The sequence below is a fragment of the Miscanthus floridulus genome, chromosome 2, assembly GCF_019320115.1.
Source record: "Miscanthus floridulus cultivar M001 chromosome 2, ASM1932011v1, whole genome shotgun sequence".
In the NCBI taxonomy this organism is placed as follows: Eukaryota; Viridiplantae; Streptophyta; class Magnoliopsida; order Poales; family Poaceae; genus Miscanthus; species Miscanthus floridulus.
The window spans coordinates 63,101,158-63,118,597 of record NC_089581.1 but is presented as its reverse complement, the minus strand read 5'-3'; positions in this window follow the sequence as shown (position 1 = coordinate 63,118,597).

Sequence of the window (17,440 nt, the reverse complement as noted above, 5' to 3'; positions counted from 1 at the left end):
ACGAATCTCGCGGCAAGCTTTCTTCAGACTCTAAACCTTTTCTTCTTCATTGGCGTGACCTTCACATAAACATAGTCACCAACTTCAAACACAAGGGATCTCCTTCTTCTATCTGCATAACTTTTCTGACGTGATTGGACCGCTTTCATATTCTGCTGAATAATATGAACTTTCTTCTCGGCTTCTTCTATAAAGTCAATGCCATAATACCTTCTATCTCCAGGCTCGACCCAATTCAATGGTGTTCTACATTTTCTGCCATATAAAGCTTCGAATGGAGCCATCTTGATGCTTTCTTGATAACTATTATTATAAGAAAACTCAGCTAATGGTAACCATGGCTCCCATGATCCCTTAGAAGACAATCATAGGCTCTTAACATATCCTCCAAAACAACATTCACTCATTCAGTCTGACCATCTGTATAAGGATGATAAGCGGTACTGTGAATCAAACTAGTTCCTAAGCCTTTGTGTAAATGTTCCCAAAAGTGAGCCATGAACTATGAGCCTCTATCAGATACTATGGTCTTCGGTATACCATGCAACCTCACAATTTCTGCGATATACTTCTTAGCATATTGAGGTGGTCGATATTCTGTTTTGACAGGCAAGAAATGAGCGGTCTTGGTAAGACGGTCCACAATTACCCAAATCGAATCATGTCCTTTTTGAGTAGTGGGCAAACCCGAGATAAAATCCATACTTATATCGTCCCACTTCCAACTAGGGACTAACAAGGGTTGCAACATACTGGCAGGCTTCATATGAATGGCTTTCACTCGACAACATGTGTCACATCTGACAACATATGCTGTAATTTCTTTCTTCATTTTGGTCCACCAATAACGAGATCTTAGTTCTTGATACATCTTACTACTTCCGGGATGGATAGATAGCTTAGAAAGGTGAGCTTCATCCATGATTTTATTCCTAAGCTCTCGATCCTTGGGAACCACAAGACGGTCGTCAAACCACAACACGCCCTGTTCATCCACTTTAAAGCGCTGAGACGACTTTTCTTTGATTTTCTCTTTGATGTGGAATATTCCCTTGTTGGTTTTCTGGCCTTCTATTATCTTACTCTCCAAAGAGCAACTAATCTGAATACTATGTAACACAGCAGGATGCATCAGATCGAACCCATCTTCAAGTAATGGCTACACATTCAAGTAATGTGACTTTTTGCTCAAAGCATCTGCCACTACATTGGCTTTTCCAAGATGATATTGCACATTCAAGTTGTAATCCTTGATCAATTCCAACCATCTGCGCTATCTCATGTTTAGCTCTGGTTGGGTAAAGATGTACTTAAGACTCTTGTGATCTGTGAAAATGTTGCACACATTACCAAGTAGATAATGTCTCCAAATTTTTAGGGCGTGCACAACTGCAGCAAGTTCAAGATCATGTGTTGGATAGTTGACCTCGTGCTTTCTCAATTGATGTGATGCATATGCAATGACTCTCCTTTCTTGCATCAGAACACAGCCTAATCTAGATTTTGATGCATCGCAAAACACATCAAATGGTTTCTCGATATTTGGTTGTGCTAGAACAGGAGCAGTGGTCAACAGTTTCCGCAAAGTGTGGAAAGCTGCTTCACACTCCTCTATCCACACAAACTTGTGATCCTTCTGTAGGAGACTCATCATTGGTTTGGCAATCTTCGAGAAATCTGGTATAAAGCGATGGTAATAATCGGCTAGTCCTAAGAAACTTCTAATCTCAGGAACTGTGGTCGGTGCTTTCCAATTCATAACTTCTTGCACCTTACTTGGATCGACTGAAACTCCATTCTCTGACAGAATGTGACCAAGGAAAGGAACTTCCTTCAACCAGAATTCGCATTTGCTAAACTTTGCATACAGTTGATGATCCCTAAGTCTGGTCAAGACAATTCTCAAATGTTCTTCATGATCCTTCTCGTTCTCGGAGTACACTAGAATGTCATCGATGAACACCACCACGAACTTATCTAATTCTAGCATGAAAATTGTATTCATCAAAAACATAAAGTATGCAGGAGCATTTGTCAAGCCAAAGGATATGACAAGATACTCATACAACCCGTATCTGGTGGAAAATGCAGTTTTCGGTATATCCTATGGCCGAATCTTGATCTAATGATAACCGGATCTCAAATCTATTTTTGAGAACACCTTGGCCTTGGCTAACTGGTCAAATAGAACATCAATATGAGGCAAGGGATACTTATTCTTTATGGTTACAGCGTTGAGTGGCCTGTAATCTACGCACATTCTCGACGTGCCCTCTTTCTTCTTCTTCACAAACAAGGCGGGACATCCCCATTAAGACTTGCTTGGCTGAATAAACCCCCTTTTTGATAAATCTTCTAATTGCTTCTTTAGCTCAGCTAACTCATCTGGAGGCATCCGATAGGGTCTCCTTGAAATCGGAGCTGTTCTGGGGATTAACTCAATTCCAAACTCAATCTCCCTATCCGGCGGAAGACCAGGTAGCTCATCCGTGAATACAACTGGAAACTCACATACTACTGGAATATGATGAATAGGAATGACTGCCGTAGCACAAGTAACACTTATAAGGTCTGTTCTCCGAGGCAATGGTACTTGGAAAGTACCCTCACCCAGGGGATCCTTAAGGGTAAGTACTCGACTTCCAGTATCTATGACTGCTCCCCAATCCTTCATCCAATTCATCCCTATAATGACATCCAAAACTAATCTAGGCATAACTATCAAGTTCACTCGAAACTTCCTGCTACCTAATTCAAGGGTTGCCCCTCGAACCATCTGGTTGGTCAAAACATCAGCCCCTGCTGAACTTATACGGTAACCATAACCCAATTCTATGCATAGTTGTTCATGTTTCTGTGCAAATGCTTGACTCATAAAAGAATGCGATGATCCAGAATCAAATAGAACAACTGCAGGGTTTTCATTGATAGGAAACTTACCAGCAGTGATGGGCTCTCCCTCAGGAATTTCATCCATAGTCATACTATGCACCCTAGCATTATAAGTCTGCTGCTTCTTCTTGGGCGGATATGGACAAAACCTCGAGAAATGGCCGAGTTGATCACAGTTATAGCAGGGTCCCCTCGCTATCTCGGTAGATCCCACAGCTCCCTTGGAATTGTACCGCAGTTGCGGCTGCCTTGTTGGGTTGTACTGTCATCTTGTAAGGCTTCTGGGGTCCACGGAAATTCTGACTTCTTTGCTGAGGTGGCCTGAACCTAGCGCCGGGTGCCAATGGGCGATATGGAGGACGACCTCCCATAGGTGCTCTAGCTTGGGATAGACCACCTTCAAGGGCTCTCTTGCATGTCTTGGCTATGGTGCTGGCGTTGTTATTCTTCTCCTGCTTCAGACAGTCGCTGATGAAGTCATTGAATCTGACACGGTTGTTGGTACCAACATGCTTCATCATTTTTGGATTGAGTCCCCTCTTGAAACTGGCTATCCTCTTAGCATCTGTGTCAACCATGTCGGGAGCATAGCGACACAAGTTGTTGAAGGCATGTAGATATTGCGTCACGGTCTTGGTGCCCTGATTTAACGCTAAGAATTCTCCCAATTTCATCTCGGTCAACCCAGGTGGAATATAAACTCCACGGAAGGCCTCAGCAAACTCTCTCCATGAAATATGAGCATTTGGAGGGAAGGTGGTGCGATGGTGCTTTCACCACATTCCCGCTGGTCCTTGTAACTGAAGTGCAGCATACTCCATTTTCAACACCTTAGTCATCCTCAACACACGGAATTTATCTTCCATCGTGTTGATCCATTCCTCAGCATCAAGTGGCTCTGTTGCTTCCTTGAATACTGGTGGCCTGGTGTCCATAAAATCTTTGAAGCTGCTATATTGGTTCACTCCCATGCCACCACCTTGATTGTTACCGCGTTGAACGTTGTTGGCGATGGTGCATAGAAAATCCTCCATGTTCTTCTGAGATTATTCCGCGTTGCGCTGACTCCTGAGCAATTGTGCGAGGAACATCTTGGGGGTAAATGGGGGAGGAGGTGGCAAATGCGGTTCATGGGGAGGCTCATTGTTGTTGCCGTGGTTTCCACCACCACCACCATCGGTCCCCGCACCATTAGCACCGGTCTCAGTGGCCTCATATGTGGTTCAGTGAGTGTTTGTCATCTGCATATTTTAGTAACAAGTAATGATTGAGTGAAGCTATAATAATTGTGAGTGAAGGAAAAATTATACCGTACTGAATTTACTAGAGAGAATAAATTCATACAATAAAACAGAGGCACAACAATCGCATCCCAATTAAAACAACATCACTTAATCAAATTACTTCAACAGCAAACATCGCGTTCATACAACCAAATTGCCAGCATACATACACTGGACTTTTATGCGTTCAGATATCGCATTCAAAATCAAGTTCCAACCACATGCCAAGTCTCATACGTTTGAAGCAACATACAATAGGTTACATGCCAACAAAAGAAAGGTCATCGCGATAGGACCTAGATACCAGCGCAAGGCAACTAGCCTACTCCTCGGGGCCATCGTCGAGATCGGAGACATCACCATCGCCCCTAGGTGAAACTACAGGCTCGTCCTCATTGTCGTCGTCGATGTCCATGCCAGCGGCGTCTGGTGGAGCATATGGGCCAACCCCATTGTAGAGCGCGTGAAACTCCTTGTGCAGGTTGCCGTTGTATTCCTCTAGCTCATCGACCCTCTGCAGCAGAAGGTCCCTCTCATCCCAGGCTTCATTCCTTTCCTGAACCAACTGTCCTATCATGCGGTCTGCATTGTTGTTGGCTTGAGTCAACGTATGCACCTGCTGCATAGCTCTATCACCTCTCTCAACCACCTGGTCTCGCTGTAAGTTCATATCAGCCAACTGCTCCTGCAAACTAGCTATAGCACGTGCCTGTCTCTTCTTTTGCTTTCTCCCCTTAAGCTTATCCTCACCATGCAAGCTAGTCAAAGTCCAGTAGGTACTCTCGAGACCCTCATACGCTCTGATGGTGGCAAACATAGCACTCATTGCCTGGTTGTCGCTAGCCTGTCCTTCAGCTGGACCTCTAACCAATGCACTTCCCTGAGGCTGAACCCAAATGGCATCACGAGGATCATCCCTAGGAAAAGTGCCAGCTAGAGCTGCTGCAAGCTCACTGGGAAATCTGTTCATAATATCCCTGATGACACGGAAGGCTGCTCCCTCTGCACCCTCAGCGGGAGTGCGACCCTCAAACTCCAAGTGCCAACCATCCCAATCTGGAGCATCACCGAGAGCAAGAACCATGATTTCTACCACTGCAAGTCCATCCTCTGCCAACTGACTCTCATTCCAAGAGTACACCGGCTCTTGACCCTCTAGGTACCCCACATCATGGAGCACTCTCCAAAGCAAGCTCGGCATGCCAAACTCACTCAAGAAGGTGTCCGTGGTGCGGTGCTCCCTTAGGGCCAACGGACGTCGAGGTGCTCTTCCTCCGGTGGACTTACGAGCGGTCTGCTTCATGTGGGCCATCTGTAGCAAACGTTCTTTTATTACCCCAGGGAAAACATATTTTTAGTGATACAACTTTTATCAAAAGGAGATAATCAATTTATAAGGGGAGGAATGCATGACATGAATGAAATGCACAAGTAATATGATGTATGTACGTGCCGTACGTTCTCACAAACTTATGAAATGAATAATTTCTAACGACGAATTCGGTGGCATACACACGATCTCTCAAATACATAGCTAATACGTTCTACATGATAGCGTTGTTATGTACCTGTAGAAGATTCATTTCAGCCCAATTCCCAATGAATGCATAAAAGCAATAAATTTTATCTACATGCTCTACACGAATCCCCAGATACGTGTACAATGGTAGTAACTACCCGAACCATCGTCCTATTGACGGCATCGCCTCAATAGACGGAAGACCCATACATGAGATACCTTTGTAAAACATGCGTAGAACATGTAATTACTCTAGCATCATATAAGCATTCACCCTAGATCGGCGGTGTATCCGATCATGCTCTCACAACTCACACTTACCGAGGCGTAGAGGCAAATGATCCATACATTACCACTCAAACAAGTGGCACTCATACAATAGCACGCCGTATGAGCGACGAAAGAGAAATATGACACAAGAACCCTAGTCAGTACTTAATTAAGCCACCTAAAGTCCTTAACTGGGCATAAAGGATATGATCACTGGCACACTTTATAGTTTGGAAATCATGTTTTTCAAATGCCTTTTTGTTTTAAATACACTTGTGAACAGTAACATGCTAAACCATGCTCTGATACCAGCTGTAACAGAACCGACCAATTATACAAAATTAAGTAATAAAATCATCCGCCAGAGCAGACGATTTAGCAAACTTAAGCCCGTATAACCCGGTAGTCCGTGAAATCACGAAGGATTTCAAACCAACTTCCATTCTAGCCAAGATTGTAATAAGTTTAGTGGTCACCATCACATATTACATAAAAGTTTGCATCTCAGATACATCAGAGTTTAAACGTAGTTATTACAAAACAAGTTCGAATAAAAGTAGCGGAAGTCATTTGTTCAAACCACACACACACACTCACGCAGAGTTCAAATATAGTGCCAGCGAATGATCATCTCCAACAAAAGCATCAGACGAGATGTAAGGAATGACCATGCCCATGGTCCTAAGCATCACCCATCGTAGGATAAAGGTAGTTGATACAGTAGCTATAATACATCTGCCCATCTGCAACAAGTGGGAATAAAACCCTGAGTACGAGAAGGTACTCAGCTAGACTTACCCGACATAACCAAAAATAAGTGACACCAAGGATTATGAAGGGCTTTATAGTAGGGTAGCTGACTCATTTGCAAAAAGAAGCATTTTTAGCATTTCAAGACCCTTTTCAAAAGCATTATTGTCAAGTTAATTGTTATTAACCTGTCGACTAGATTTGCACCTATACTAGAGTAAACATGTGATTAAGCAGATAATGATAACCAATGATCATCAAATAACTTCCATAATGTCATATTCATTATAACTGTCCAAGTGTTCCATCAACATTACTACGATGAAGTAACTCAAGTCAAGTGCTCACTATCCAGGAGCGATGGCGATTCAAATCGATTCCTAACCAGCTGGTGATTTATTCCTTACACAAACCTCACTCACCCACTAAAGTGAGGTATTGATCACCGAGTCAACTATCCAGGTATCTCGAGTTTGCCAGGAACCACATGTACCCGGGGGCCGATCGACTGCACTTTGGTCTTATCATCTCGCCCCCGTGTCCTACCACACCTGCTCCGACACAGTGCGCTATGGGCAATCTACTCGGCCCAAATAATCTCCCAGCTTCGCGGTCGGAAGGTACTTTATCCGACCAGCTAAATGTAAGGCATGCGTTCAACATGACTCGAGGCCCAACAACGGTCGGTCCTTAATCGACACAGACGGAAGCACTACAGTCCAAAACTCTGCAAGTCTCCGTCTGGTCTCAACTTCATTTAACACTTAGTTATACCATGACTTCATAGTCATCCAAGCAGATCCAGGTAACCACCTATAGCTCGCAGGTGATAGGAAATCACCCGACTTCTACCGGTCTAAGCCAGCTAAGCATTGACTTGACTGTGGATACTAGGGTAACAAGGATATAGTATAACAAAGGTAAACAAGGTATAATGCAGCAACGGTTGCAAACAACTCCTAAATGTAATGCATCAATTAAAGTAAAGCATTGAATTAATAATTGCAAACCGAGAGAAAATGCTCCGGGGCTTGCCTCTCTCGAAGGAGCTCAGGCGGTGATCAGGGCACTCCAAAAGTTCCTCAATGTCCTCCTCGTCGGCTTCGGGCACTTCCTGTGGCTGCACCTTGAACTGCTCCTCGGGTAGGACGACTGGGTTCTCGGTTTGCGATCCTGTATGATGCAATGTGCGTAAGTGCTTATGCAATCGGTGCATCGAATGAGATGAATACAATGGATATGTTTGAATGCAAGGTAGTCAACATCATCCAAGAACATATACTACAAGCACATGTCATCTATTGCATTCTCTTCTACTACTAATATGCTAAATCAACACATCTTATTAAATGCTTCAAAGATACACCAAAGCTTTTACTAATTTCTTAATCACACAAAAAGCAACACTTAATTAAACCCTAATTAATAATAGGTTTGAATAGCAACATCTATTTTATTGCTTAGAAAAATCTTAGAAAATTACTACAACACAGTACTACCCTAAATAGTCTACTATCATATTTTCATGGTATTTGAATGAGTGGATTAGTCTACACAAAAATAACAAGCTATGGCATGATTATGAACAGGAAAATACTTTGTACTATGAAAAGTGCCAAACAACAGAGTTAGCATTTTCCTATGTTCTTCATAGCATACAATTACTGTACAAAAATTATCACATGCATGTTTTATACAAAGTTTGCTCTGTAGCTAAATAACAAAAATCAGCCATTAAAGGCACTTGAACTACACCTCAAAATTTTTCTACAGCACAAGCATGACAGATATTTTTCCTAGGAAGTACATTACATAAGAAGATTAACAAACTTGGAATCATATTTTTCTGAAGCTTATAGATTTTTCTACGCATTTTTCAAGTTATCAGCAATATACATGATTAAATAAAGTTCTACAGAAAAGTATCCCAAAAATGACATGCAATAATTTTTCCAAGTAGATCTGGTGATAAGGAACCTAGCAAAATTTATTCCAATAGATTTGGAGCTAAAAGGAGTACACAAACATTTTCCAAAGCATTTAAATAGAATTCTAAAAAATCATTTTTGAAATGCTTTTAAACTTCATGCTCAAATCTGCTAGATCCACCCGGTTATTCACCCAAAACCCACGCCAGAGAGACAGACAGGTGGGACCCAGCGGGTCAACCGGCCCACTGGCTAGCCACCCGGGGCCTTCGCCAGCCACTACGGCTGGGCCCCGCGGGTCAGCGACCCAGGGGCAGGGGAGGTGCTCCACCGGCCGGTGCTCACCGGCGGCGAGCCCTTCCGTGGCGTGGGGGGGGTGCTAGCGTGCTCAACACGCGGAGCCGCACCGACTAGCACAATGAAGCTGGCCCGACGGCATGGGGGTCCTCGTGGCCACGGCGGCATGCTTGCCAGAGAGGAAGGAGGTGCCACATTCGGACCTCACCTCGACGATGGCAGCCTCTGGTGAGCACAAATGATGGAGGTCGACGAGGCGGAACTGCTGGCGGCGTGAATCAGGGGATGGCGCGGTGGTGTAGGAGCTCGACGCTGGTGGAGCGTGTCGGCGAGCTCGGCAGCTCGGGCGCGGCTGCTGCTGCTACGGAGCGAGAGGCAGGGAGGCAGGCGAAGTGGAGTGGCGGAGTGGGGTTGCGTGCGCATGCTCGGACCGCTTTGAAGGCGGGGCGTGGCTGGTCAGAGCAGGTACCGCCCCTCGCCGCCGGTGTACGGGCGCCGCGTGGCGGCCGGGCAGGCGGGGAAGGCGGGCGCGGCTGCGCACGGGAGCGGCCACGGCGTGGGCCTGGGCCGGCGAAGCACTACTGGCCAGGGCGAAACGCACGGCAGGCGAGGACGCGGGCCAGGACGGCTTCGGCCGTGGGCTAGGAAGCTGAGCGGCGGCCTGTTAAGCGAAATGAAATTCTTTACTTTTTATTTATCAAATAAATAGAATGAAATTCCCATTTTTGAGCCATTTAAAAGCATTTTCACATATTGGTGTAAAAATGAAATTTGTTCCATTTTTCAATATCTACAACTTTGATTTTATGACCAAAGCCAAATTCTTGATAGATTTTGAATGCTAAAATTAAAGTCAATTTTAACTCAAAACCTTAATTTTGGGGAATTATTTTTAAAGCAAAATTTTGAAATAATTTGAATACAAACTTTGCTCCAAGAATTGAACTAAATAATCCTAGATGATTTACAAGCATAACCAAACAAGTTCTACTAACCTAGCAAGCAAAATCAGGGCAAAACAACTCTAACAAGTGTATGCAACATTCAGGTTTCACATCCTGTGTCATATGTTTCGAAGCAGTGTTTCAGTTATTATTTTCATGATTAGGCATGTATGATTAGGATGCTTGATGATGCATGATATGCATGATTTGCAGTGCCTAAATGCTGGCATAACACTGGGGTGTTACAAGCCCGCCCAAGATCAACAAAGTTCTCCAACTATCTACGTGGCTAGGACACCACCGACATCGCCTTTGTCTCCGACCTCTAGCGCCAACTCCGATTCCGATAGGCATGCGAGCCACGCCGAGCCGCCTGGTTAGCCGCGTCGAGGCATCAAGCGAGCCATGCCGAGCTGTCTAGCAAGCTACATCGAGCCAAGCGAGCCATGTTGAGCCACAAGCAAGCCATCCAGACCACGTCCATCTACTCGGCCATGACCACGACACGTCTCCAACAACAAGCTAAGTATTATTTTTCACATCAATTAAATATTCCTTCGATCGCCATACATCTTCAATTTTATCTCCATGATTCTCTGCCGACCACCCTGAGCGTGCGCTCCGCATCGAGGTTTTCTCCGCCGACCACCATGATGGTGCAATCCGCGTCGAGGTTTATAACGGCTGGCCGATCAATTTTCCTTCCTGCTTGAGAATCCCAGAGTCGGTGCTATCCCCGGCTCCATCCCACGCATGCACGAGAGTCCGCCCTCTATGCTACGGGTAGTCGGCAGTAGCCCCTTGGCGAGGTCAGCACTCTATGCGTGCGTGTGGCACCACCGACAGAGCTCCAGGCCCCACGCTACGAGTCGTTTGACCAGACCAGGGCTGGCGCATTCTCCAGGATGGGTTAACTCGTCGCGCTACACCTCTACGCAACAGATTAAGCCAAAAACTGAGTTTTTCGCTAAGTTCAACATTACACTAAGTATAATACATCTACAAAAGAACACTGAGTGTTCACGTCTGGCAGCTGAGCTGCTTAAACTATTTTATCTCCGAAGCATGTATTTTATTTCGTACATCAACATGTACTACCATTCTACATATTTATATTGCAGGAATTTTGAGCTACGCATGGGAACTTCGTCGCTCGCTCCTCGACCTGTGCTCGGGGACTGCCTCATCCACTCTCCGACCACAGCTCGGGGACTTCGCTGCTCGCCCCTCAACCTGTGCTCGGGGACTGCCTTGACGACTCTTCGACCACAGCTCGGGGACTTCACCGCTCGCCCCTCAACCTATGCTCGGGGACTGCCTCGACAACTCTCCGACCACAGCTCGGGGACTTCGCCGCTCGCCCCTCGACCTATGCTCGGGGACTGTCTTGACCACTCTCTGACCATAGCTCGGGGACTTTGCATCTCAACTACATGCGACTGGCGACTCGCATACAATTGGGATATTCTTTCTCGTTTAGACCTTGCTACAAGGCTCATACCTCGCCTTCCAGCAAGCTCGAGGACTACATTGGTACGATGCACCTGCCGGTGCATCTTGTATCGCCTGTACGATGATTGGATTCTCAACTTAACTGGGAATTCTTTTTAGACCCTGGCACCACGTGCCTACGTCACCTACTACTAGGCTCGGGGACTAAGTGGGCAGACTTCACCTTGTGGTGAATGTGCTCGATCTGATGGATCAAACGCCTCTGATTCTACAAGGACGACGGTGTCTCTTCTCGACTCAGAGTCAAAGTGGGCACACTTTGGGGGAAATATTTTTCAAATTTTATCTTGAGCCCCTTACATCCTTCTGGCAAGCTCAAGACGACGCTACTCGAAGGATACAAGGCGCTCGAGGACTAGCTATGGGGGTATGGCCCCCGGTATCCTCAAGACAAGACATGGGCCGCACCATCAGAGGTGGCCCGGCCCATAAGATCGAGGTGTGCACGGCAAGATTACAAGTTGTACTAGATATTGTAATAGTACCAAATATGATACTTTACTTGTAACCCTCCTCCTCCAGAGTATATAAGGAGAGGCAGGGGTCCCCCTCAAGATCATACAGATCATAACAGATCTCCATCTAAACCTCAATCAATACAGAATAATGGGACACAGGACGTAGGTATTACGCCAACACGGCGGCCGAACCTGTATAATCTTGTGTATTGTGCTTCTGTAACCATCTGGTTCCTAATTACACGCACCGTCTATCGACAATCTACCACATGGGCATACCCTAGATGGACTGCCGACCATATTTCATCGACAGAATGGATGGCTTCACTTTACTTTGTTGATTTCCAGCTAACTGTGAGATGTGGAAAAGCGGTTTGTGCTATGAAAATTGTAAGATATTTGGTTGTAACAACTATAAAAACCGACCCCATCTCTTTATCTCCTCGAAACAACTACAAATTGCCTTTCTATTTCCAACCATTTGGAAAAGTGTAAAGGTGAAAGCCAAAAGTAGGGTCCAAGGTGTTGCGAAAACTGTACTACGCAAAAGCAGTTGTTTTTAGAAAAAACAACTTAAAATCCCGACCGTTTAATTGGCATTACGTTTTTTTTTGCAGCAGAAGCACTTTTCAATGCCGAATCAAACATAGCCTAAGTCTAAATTAAATACATTGTACAGACATATAAAGTGTGATGCATAGAGAGAGAGAGAGAGAGAGAGAGAGAGAGAGAGAGAGAGAAACTATATGTTCATGGAAAAATAATAGAGGATAAGTTCAAAATAACTAGACATATATTACATATATGGGTATTGTGTTGAAAATGACAAAAAGAGTTAGAGAGTACACAAACATAACTAATTTTAATTTATTGTAGGCAAACATCTAATACTTATGTCTCCTACTACCAGTCTACCATGCGCTCTTGCCTCTGCAGTAGGTAGCACGGTTTTATTATGGACTAGTAGTCCAAACCAGTTCTTATATAATACTTGGTACATTTAAGTTGTTCTATTCTAAGTCAAACTATAATAAATTTTATATAATTTATAAAAAATATATTAAATAAACATTATCAAATAACATTGTAAATTATAATTCTTAGATTTTAGCACTTTCACAAATAAAATGAATGCTCTTCTATATAAATTTGGTCAACTAAAAGTCACTGACACTGTGCGCTGCTGGTTTGTGCATGGTAAGACAGCCATGTATACTCTGTCTGTTACTGACTGGACGCAGCTGCAGTCACAACAGTGTGCAGGGTGAATATTGATAAAAGTTATTTATTATTTGGTTGTAATCCTACACAATTCCTCAAACAGATTTAGCCCGGACGATTGATCGATCGCTTTAGCATGCATCAGCAGGGCCATCAAATCGGAAAAGGCCTTGTGACAGCCAAATGAAGGTACCGATCTCAAGGCAAAGGAAAGGAAAACTGGCATCGGGTCAGGGAAAAACCTAAAAAGCAAGACTGGCGATTCATTCTTGGACCATGATGATTTGGATGATTTGTGCTACCACATTCCCCCATATACACTGCCATGCATTCCATCAACACCGACCATCCCTTTTTGTGATCTGTGATCAGGCTGAAGACTCATGCAGCTAGAAGCTTCGCCTCATCTAGAGATTTTTGCTTTAACATTTTTTTTAGAAAGGCGGCAAAAGCTTTGCCAATTTTTTATTAGACAGATAAAAGAAAAAAATGCATTAATTACATAGTTCTATGTAGAAAAAGGAAAACTCCCAACTACCAAAACTAGAGAAGATCCCTAGCGTCGCCGCCGCCTCCGCATCCACCACCGTTGGTCCCCCTCCCTTCCTCCTCCGGCGTTTCGCCGGAGGTCGGAGGGAGTGGGGATCTATCGTTTTTTATAAGTTTTCTAGTAGATCGAGTCATCTAGGGTTAGAGTCTCTCCATGTCAAGTTTTTTGGTACTGGGGATTTATCTCCTTCTCCTCCTCTCCGGCGACGGCGAGGGGATAGGATGGATTCATTTTCTCCATGGCGGCTCTGTTGAAGATGAGGGCGACATCAGCGTCAACAACTTCATCGGCTTGACGACATGGAGACTTGGCTTTTTGGATGGCGACATCAAGGCAGAGATGATGTTGCCATCATGGAATAATTTTCTCCAATCTCTTCTTCGTTTTGTTGTGGTTAGATCTGACCATAATGAAGGACTAGGAGAATAAGTTTCAGATCAGTCTTTCTTATTCTTCAGTGGAAGAAAGAAGAACAAGGAAGCTACAAGAAAGAAGAAGTTTCTCCACTTCGCCTACAGGAATGTTGGTCGTCGTTCGTTGGGCATATGTTCTTAGACCTTTTGCCGAGTGTTTGCCTATGCGGTCATCTATACGAATCGTCATACAGGTTTAGAGTTGAGATTTTGGGCTATACAAAGCGTATGTACAATTTAGATGATCAGGTTCTGGATATATGTAGTGTATTCCAGTGTGCTTGTAATGTGATGATGTACTCAGCTATGATCTAATATAATTCTTCTTTCTTCTAAAAAAACTAGAGAAGATCAGTAGGTGTAACACCCCGGTGTTATGCCTGCATTTAGGCACTGCAAATCATGCATCATCAAGCATTCTAATCACACATGCCTAATCATGTAAATAACAACTGAAACATTGTTTCGAAACATTTGAAACATGTGTGAAACCTGAATGTTGCATACCTTTGTTAGAATTGTTTTGCCCTGAATTTTGCTTGCTAGGTTCGTAGAACTAGTTTGGCTATCATGGTAAATCATCTAGAAATGTTTAGTTCAATTTTTGGAGCAAGGTTTGTATTCAAATTAATTCAAAATTTGGCTTCAAAAGCAATTTCCCAAAAATTAGGGTTTGGAGTTAAACATTGACTTTGATTTTATAATTAAAAATCTAGAAAGAATTTGGCTTTGGTCATAAAAGCAAAGTTGTAGAGGATTGAGTTCTAAGCAATTTTTATTTTTGGTCCATTTTAAAAAGAAGTCATTTTCTTGCTCAAAAAGGGTATTTGAAAACTGCTATTTGAAATTTTCTTAAAAATAAAATTGAAAATTTCCATTTCCCTCTTACCGGGCCGCCGCCTCGCTTTCGGCCCAGTCGCACAGGCGGCCCGGCCTACCTCCGTGCGCTGGATCCTTCTCCCACGCGCCGCGCCCATCGCCGCGCCACGCTCCCGACCGCGTCAGGGCTTGCCCGCCGCGTGTCGCCACCCGTCGCCGGTGGCCTGACTCCGTGTCCACGCGCCGCGGCAGTCCTGGCACTGCTGGCCATGGCTTAAGCTCCCGCAGAGCTTGCCCGGCATCGCATTTCCTGCTCCTCCCTTCGCCTCTCGCTCAGACAGCACCAGCGTATGCACCCGCCACCGGCCACCACCAGCTCCCTCGCCGAATTTGGCTCGTCGGTCCACCACAGCTCGCCGGCGACCACTCCATCTCGCCTGAAGCTTCGCCTTCACCCCGCGCACCCCGTGCTCGCGCTACTTCGCCGTGGGAAGCCTCCCTTCCTTGGGAATTGCTCGCCAGAGCACGGCCGAGCTCACTAGTGAGCTCTGCTCTGTGGACTCCCCCTCTCCGCTTCTCTTTCCGCCTTTCCATCGCGCGCACAAGCACCGCACTATGACGATGAGTCTCCCGAGCGCCTCCTTTCGCCATACCGTGGCCGGAGAGACTCCACCGGCGACTACCCGCGCCGCCGCTCCACCATTGCCATCAGCGAGCCTCTCTCCCATGCACAGCCCCTCCCTATTCACCTCTATCCGACGCAGTTTGTCATGGGGAGCACGTTGGTGCCCTCCGTTTCGCTGGGGACCTCGTCGTCGATAAGAGCCGGCCAGTCAACTACGGTCCTGCAGCGGCTCCAGCTGACGCGTGGGTCTGGCTTGACCGCGGGTCCCGCGTGGCAGTCACTCTAGGTGTACAGCACCGGGTGCACCCAGCAGTTTTGTCAGCTGATTTTGAAAAGGGTTTAAGAAATGATTTTTCAGAATTCTGTTTAAATGCTTTAGAAAATGTTTGGATACTCAAGTTAGCTCCAAATCTGTTGAAATAAATTTGTCTAGGATCCTTATCATCAGATCTACTTGGGAAAAATTAGTGCATGTCATTTTTGAGATACTTTGCTGTAGAATTTTATTTAATCATGAATATTGCTGATAACTTGAAAAATATGTAGAAAAATCTATAGGCTTCAGAAAAATATGATTCCAAGTTTGTTAATCTTCTTATGTCATGTACTTCCTAGGAAAAATATGTTTCATGCATGTGCTGTGGGAAAATTTTGAGGTGTAGTTCAAGTACCTTTAATGGCTGATTTTTGTTATTTTAGTTAGAGAGCAAACTTCGTATAAAACATGCATGTGATAATTTTTGTACAGTCATTGTATGCTATGAAGAACCTAGGAAAAATACTAACTCTATTGTTTGACACTTTTCACAGTTCAAAGTATTTTTATGTTCATAATCCTGCCATGCCTTGTCATTTTTGTGTAGACTATTTTACTTATCCAAACGCCATGAAAATTTTATGGTAGTCTACTTAGAGTAGTACTATGCTACTGTAATTTTCTTAGATTTTTATAAGCACCAGAAATATAGGTTGCTGTTGTAGCCCTAGTTTAAAATGAAATAAAATAATCCTCTTTAATGCAAGTTAGTTAATAATGTTAGCTTTGGTGTATCTTTGAAGCATTTAATAAGATGTGTTGACTTAACATGTTAGTAGTAGAAGAGAATGCAGTAGATGACATGTGCTTGTAGTATATTTTCTTGGATGATGTTGACTACCTTGCATTCAAACATATCCATTGTATTCATCTCATCCGATGCACCGATTGCATAAGCACTTACGCACATTGCATCATATAGGATCGCAAACCGAGAACCCAGTCGTCATACCCGAGGAGCCCGAGGAGTAGTTCGAGGTGCAGCCGCAGGAAGTGCCAGAAGCCGACGAGGAGGACATTGAGGAACTTCCGGAGTGCCCCGATCACCGCCTGAGCTCCTTCGAGAGAGGCAAGCCCCGGAGCATTTTTCTCTCGGTTTGCAATTATTTAATTAAATGCTTTACTTTAATTGATGCATTACTGTTCAGGAGTTGTTTGCAACCGTTGCTGCATTATACCTTGTTTACCTTTGTTATACTATATCCTTGTTACCCTGGTATCCGCAGTCGAGTCAATGCTTAGCTGGCTTAGACCGGTAGAAGTCGGGTGATTCCCTGTCACCTGCGAGCTATAGGTGGTTACCTGGATCTGCTTGGATGACTATGAAGTCATGGTATAACTAAGTGTTAAATGAAGTTGAGACCGGACGGAGACTTGCAGAGTTTTGGACTGTAGTGCTTTCCGTCTGTGTCGATTAAGGACCGACCGTTGTTGGGCCTCGAGTCATGTTGAACGCATGCCTTACATTTAGCTGGCCGGATAAAGTACCTTCCGACCGCGAAGCTGGGAGATTGTTCGGGCCGAGTAGATTGCCCGCAACGCACTGTGCCGGAGCAGGTGTGGTAGGACACGGGGGCGGGATGATAAGACCAAAGTGCAGTCGGTCGGCCCCCGGGTACATGTGGTTCCTGGTAAACTCGAGA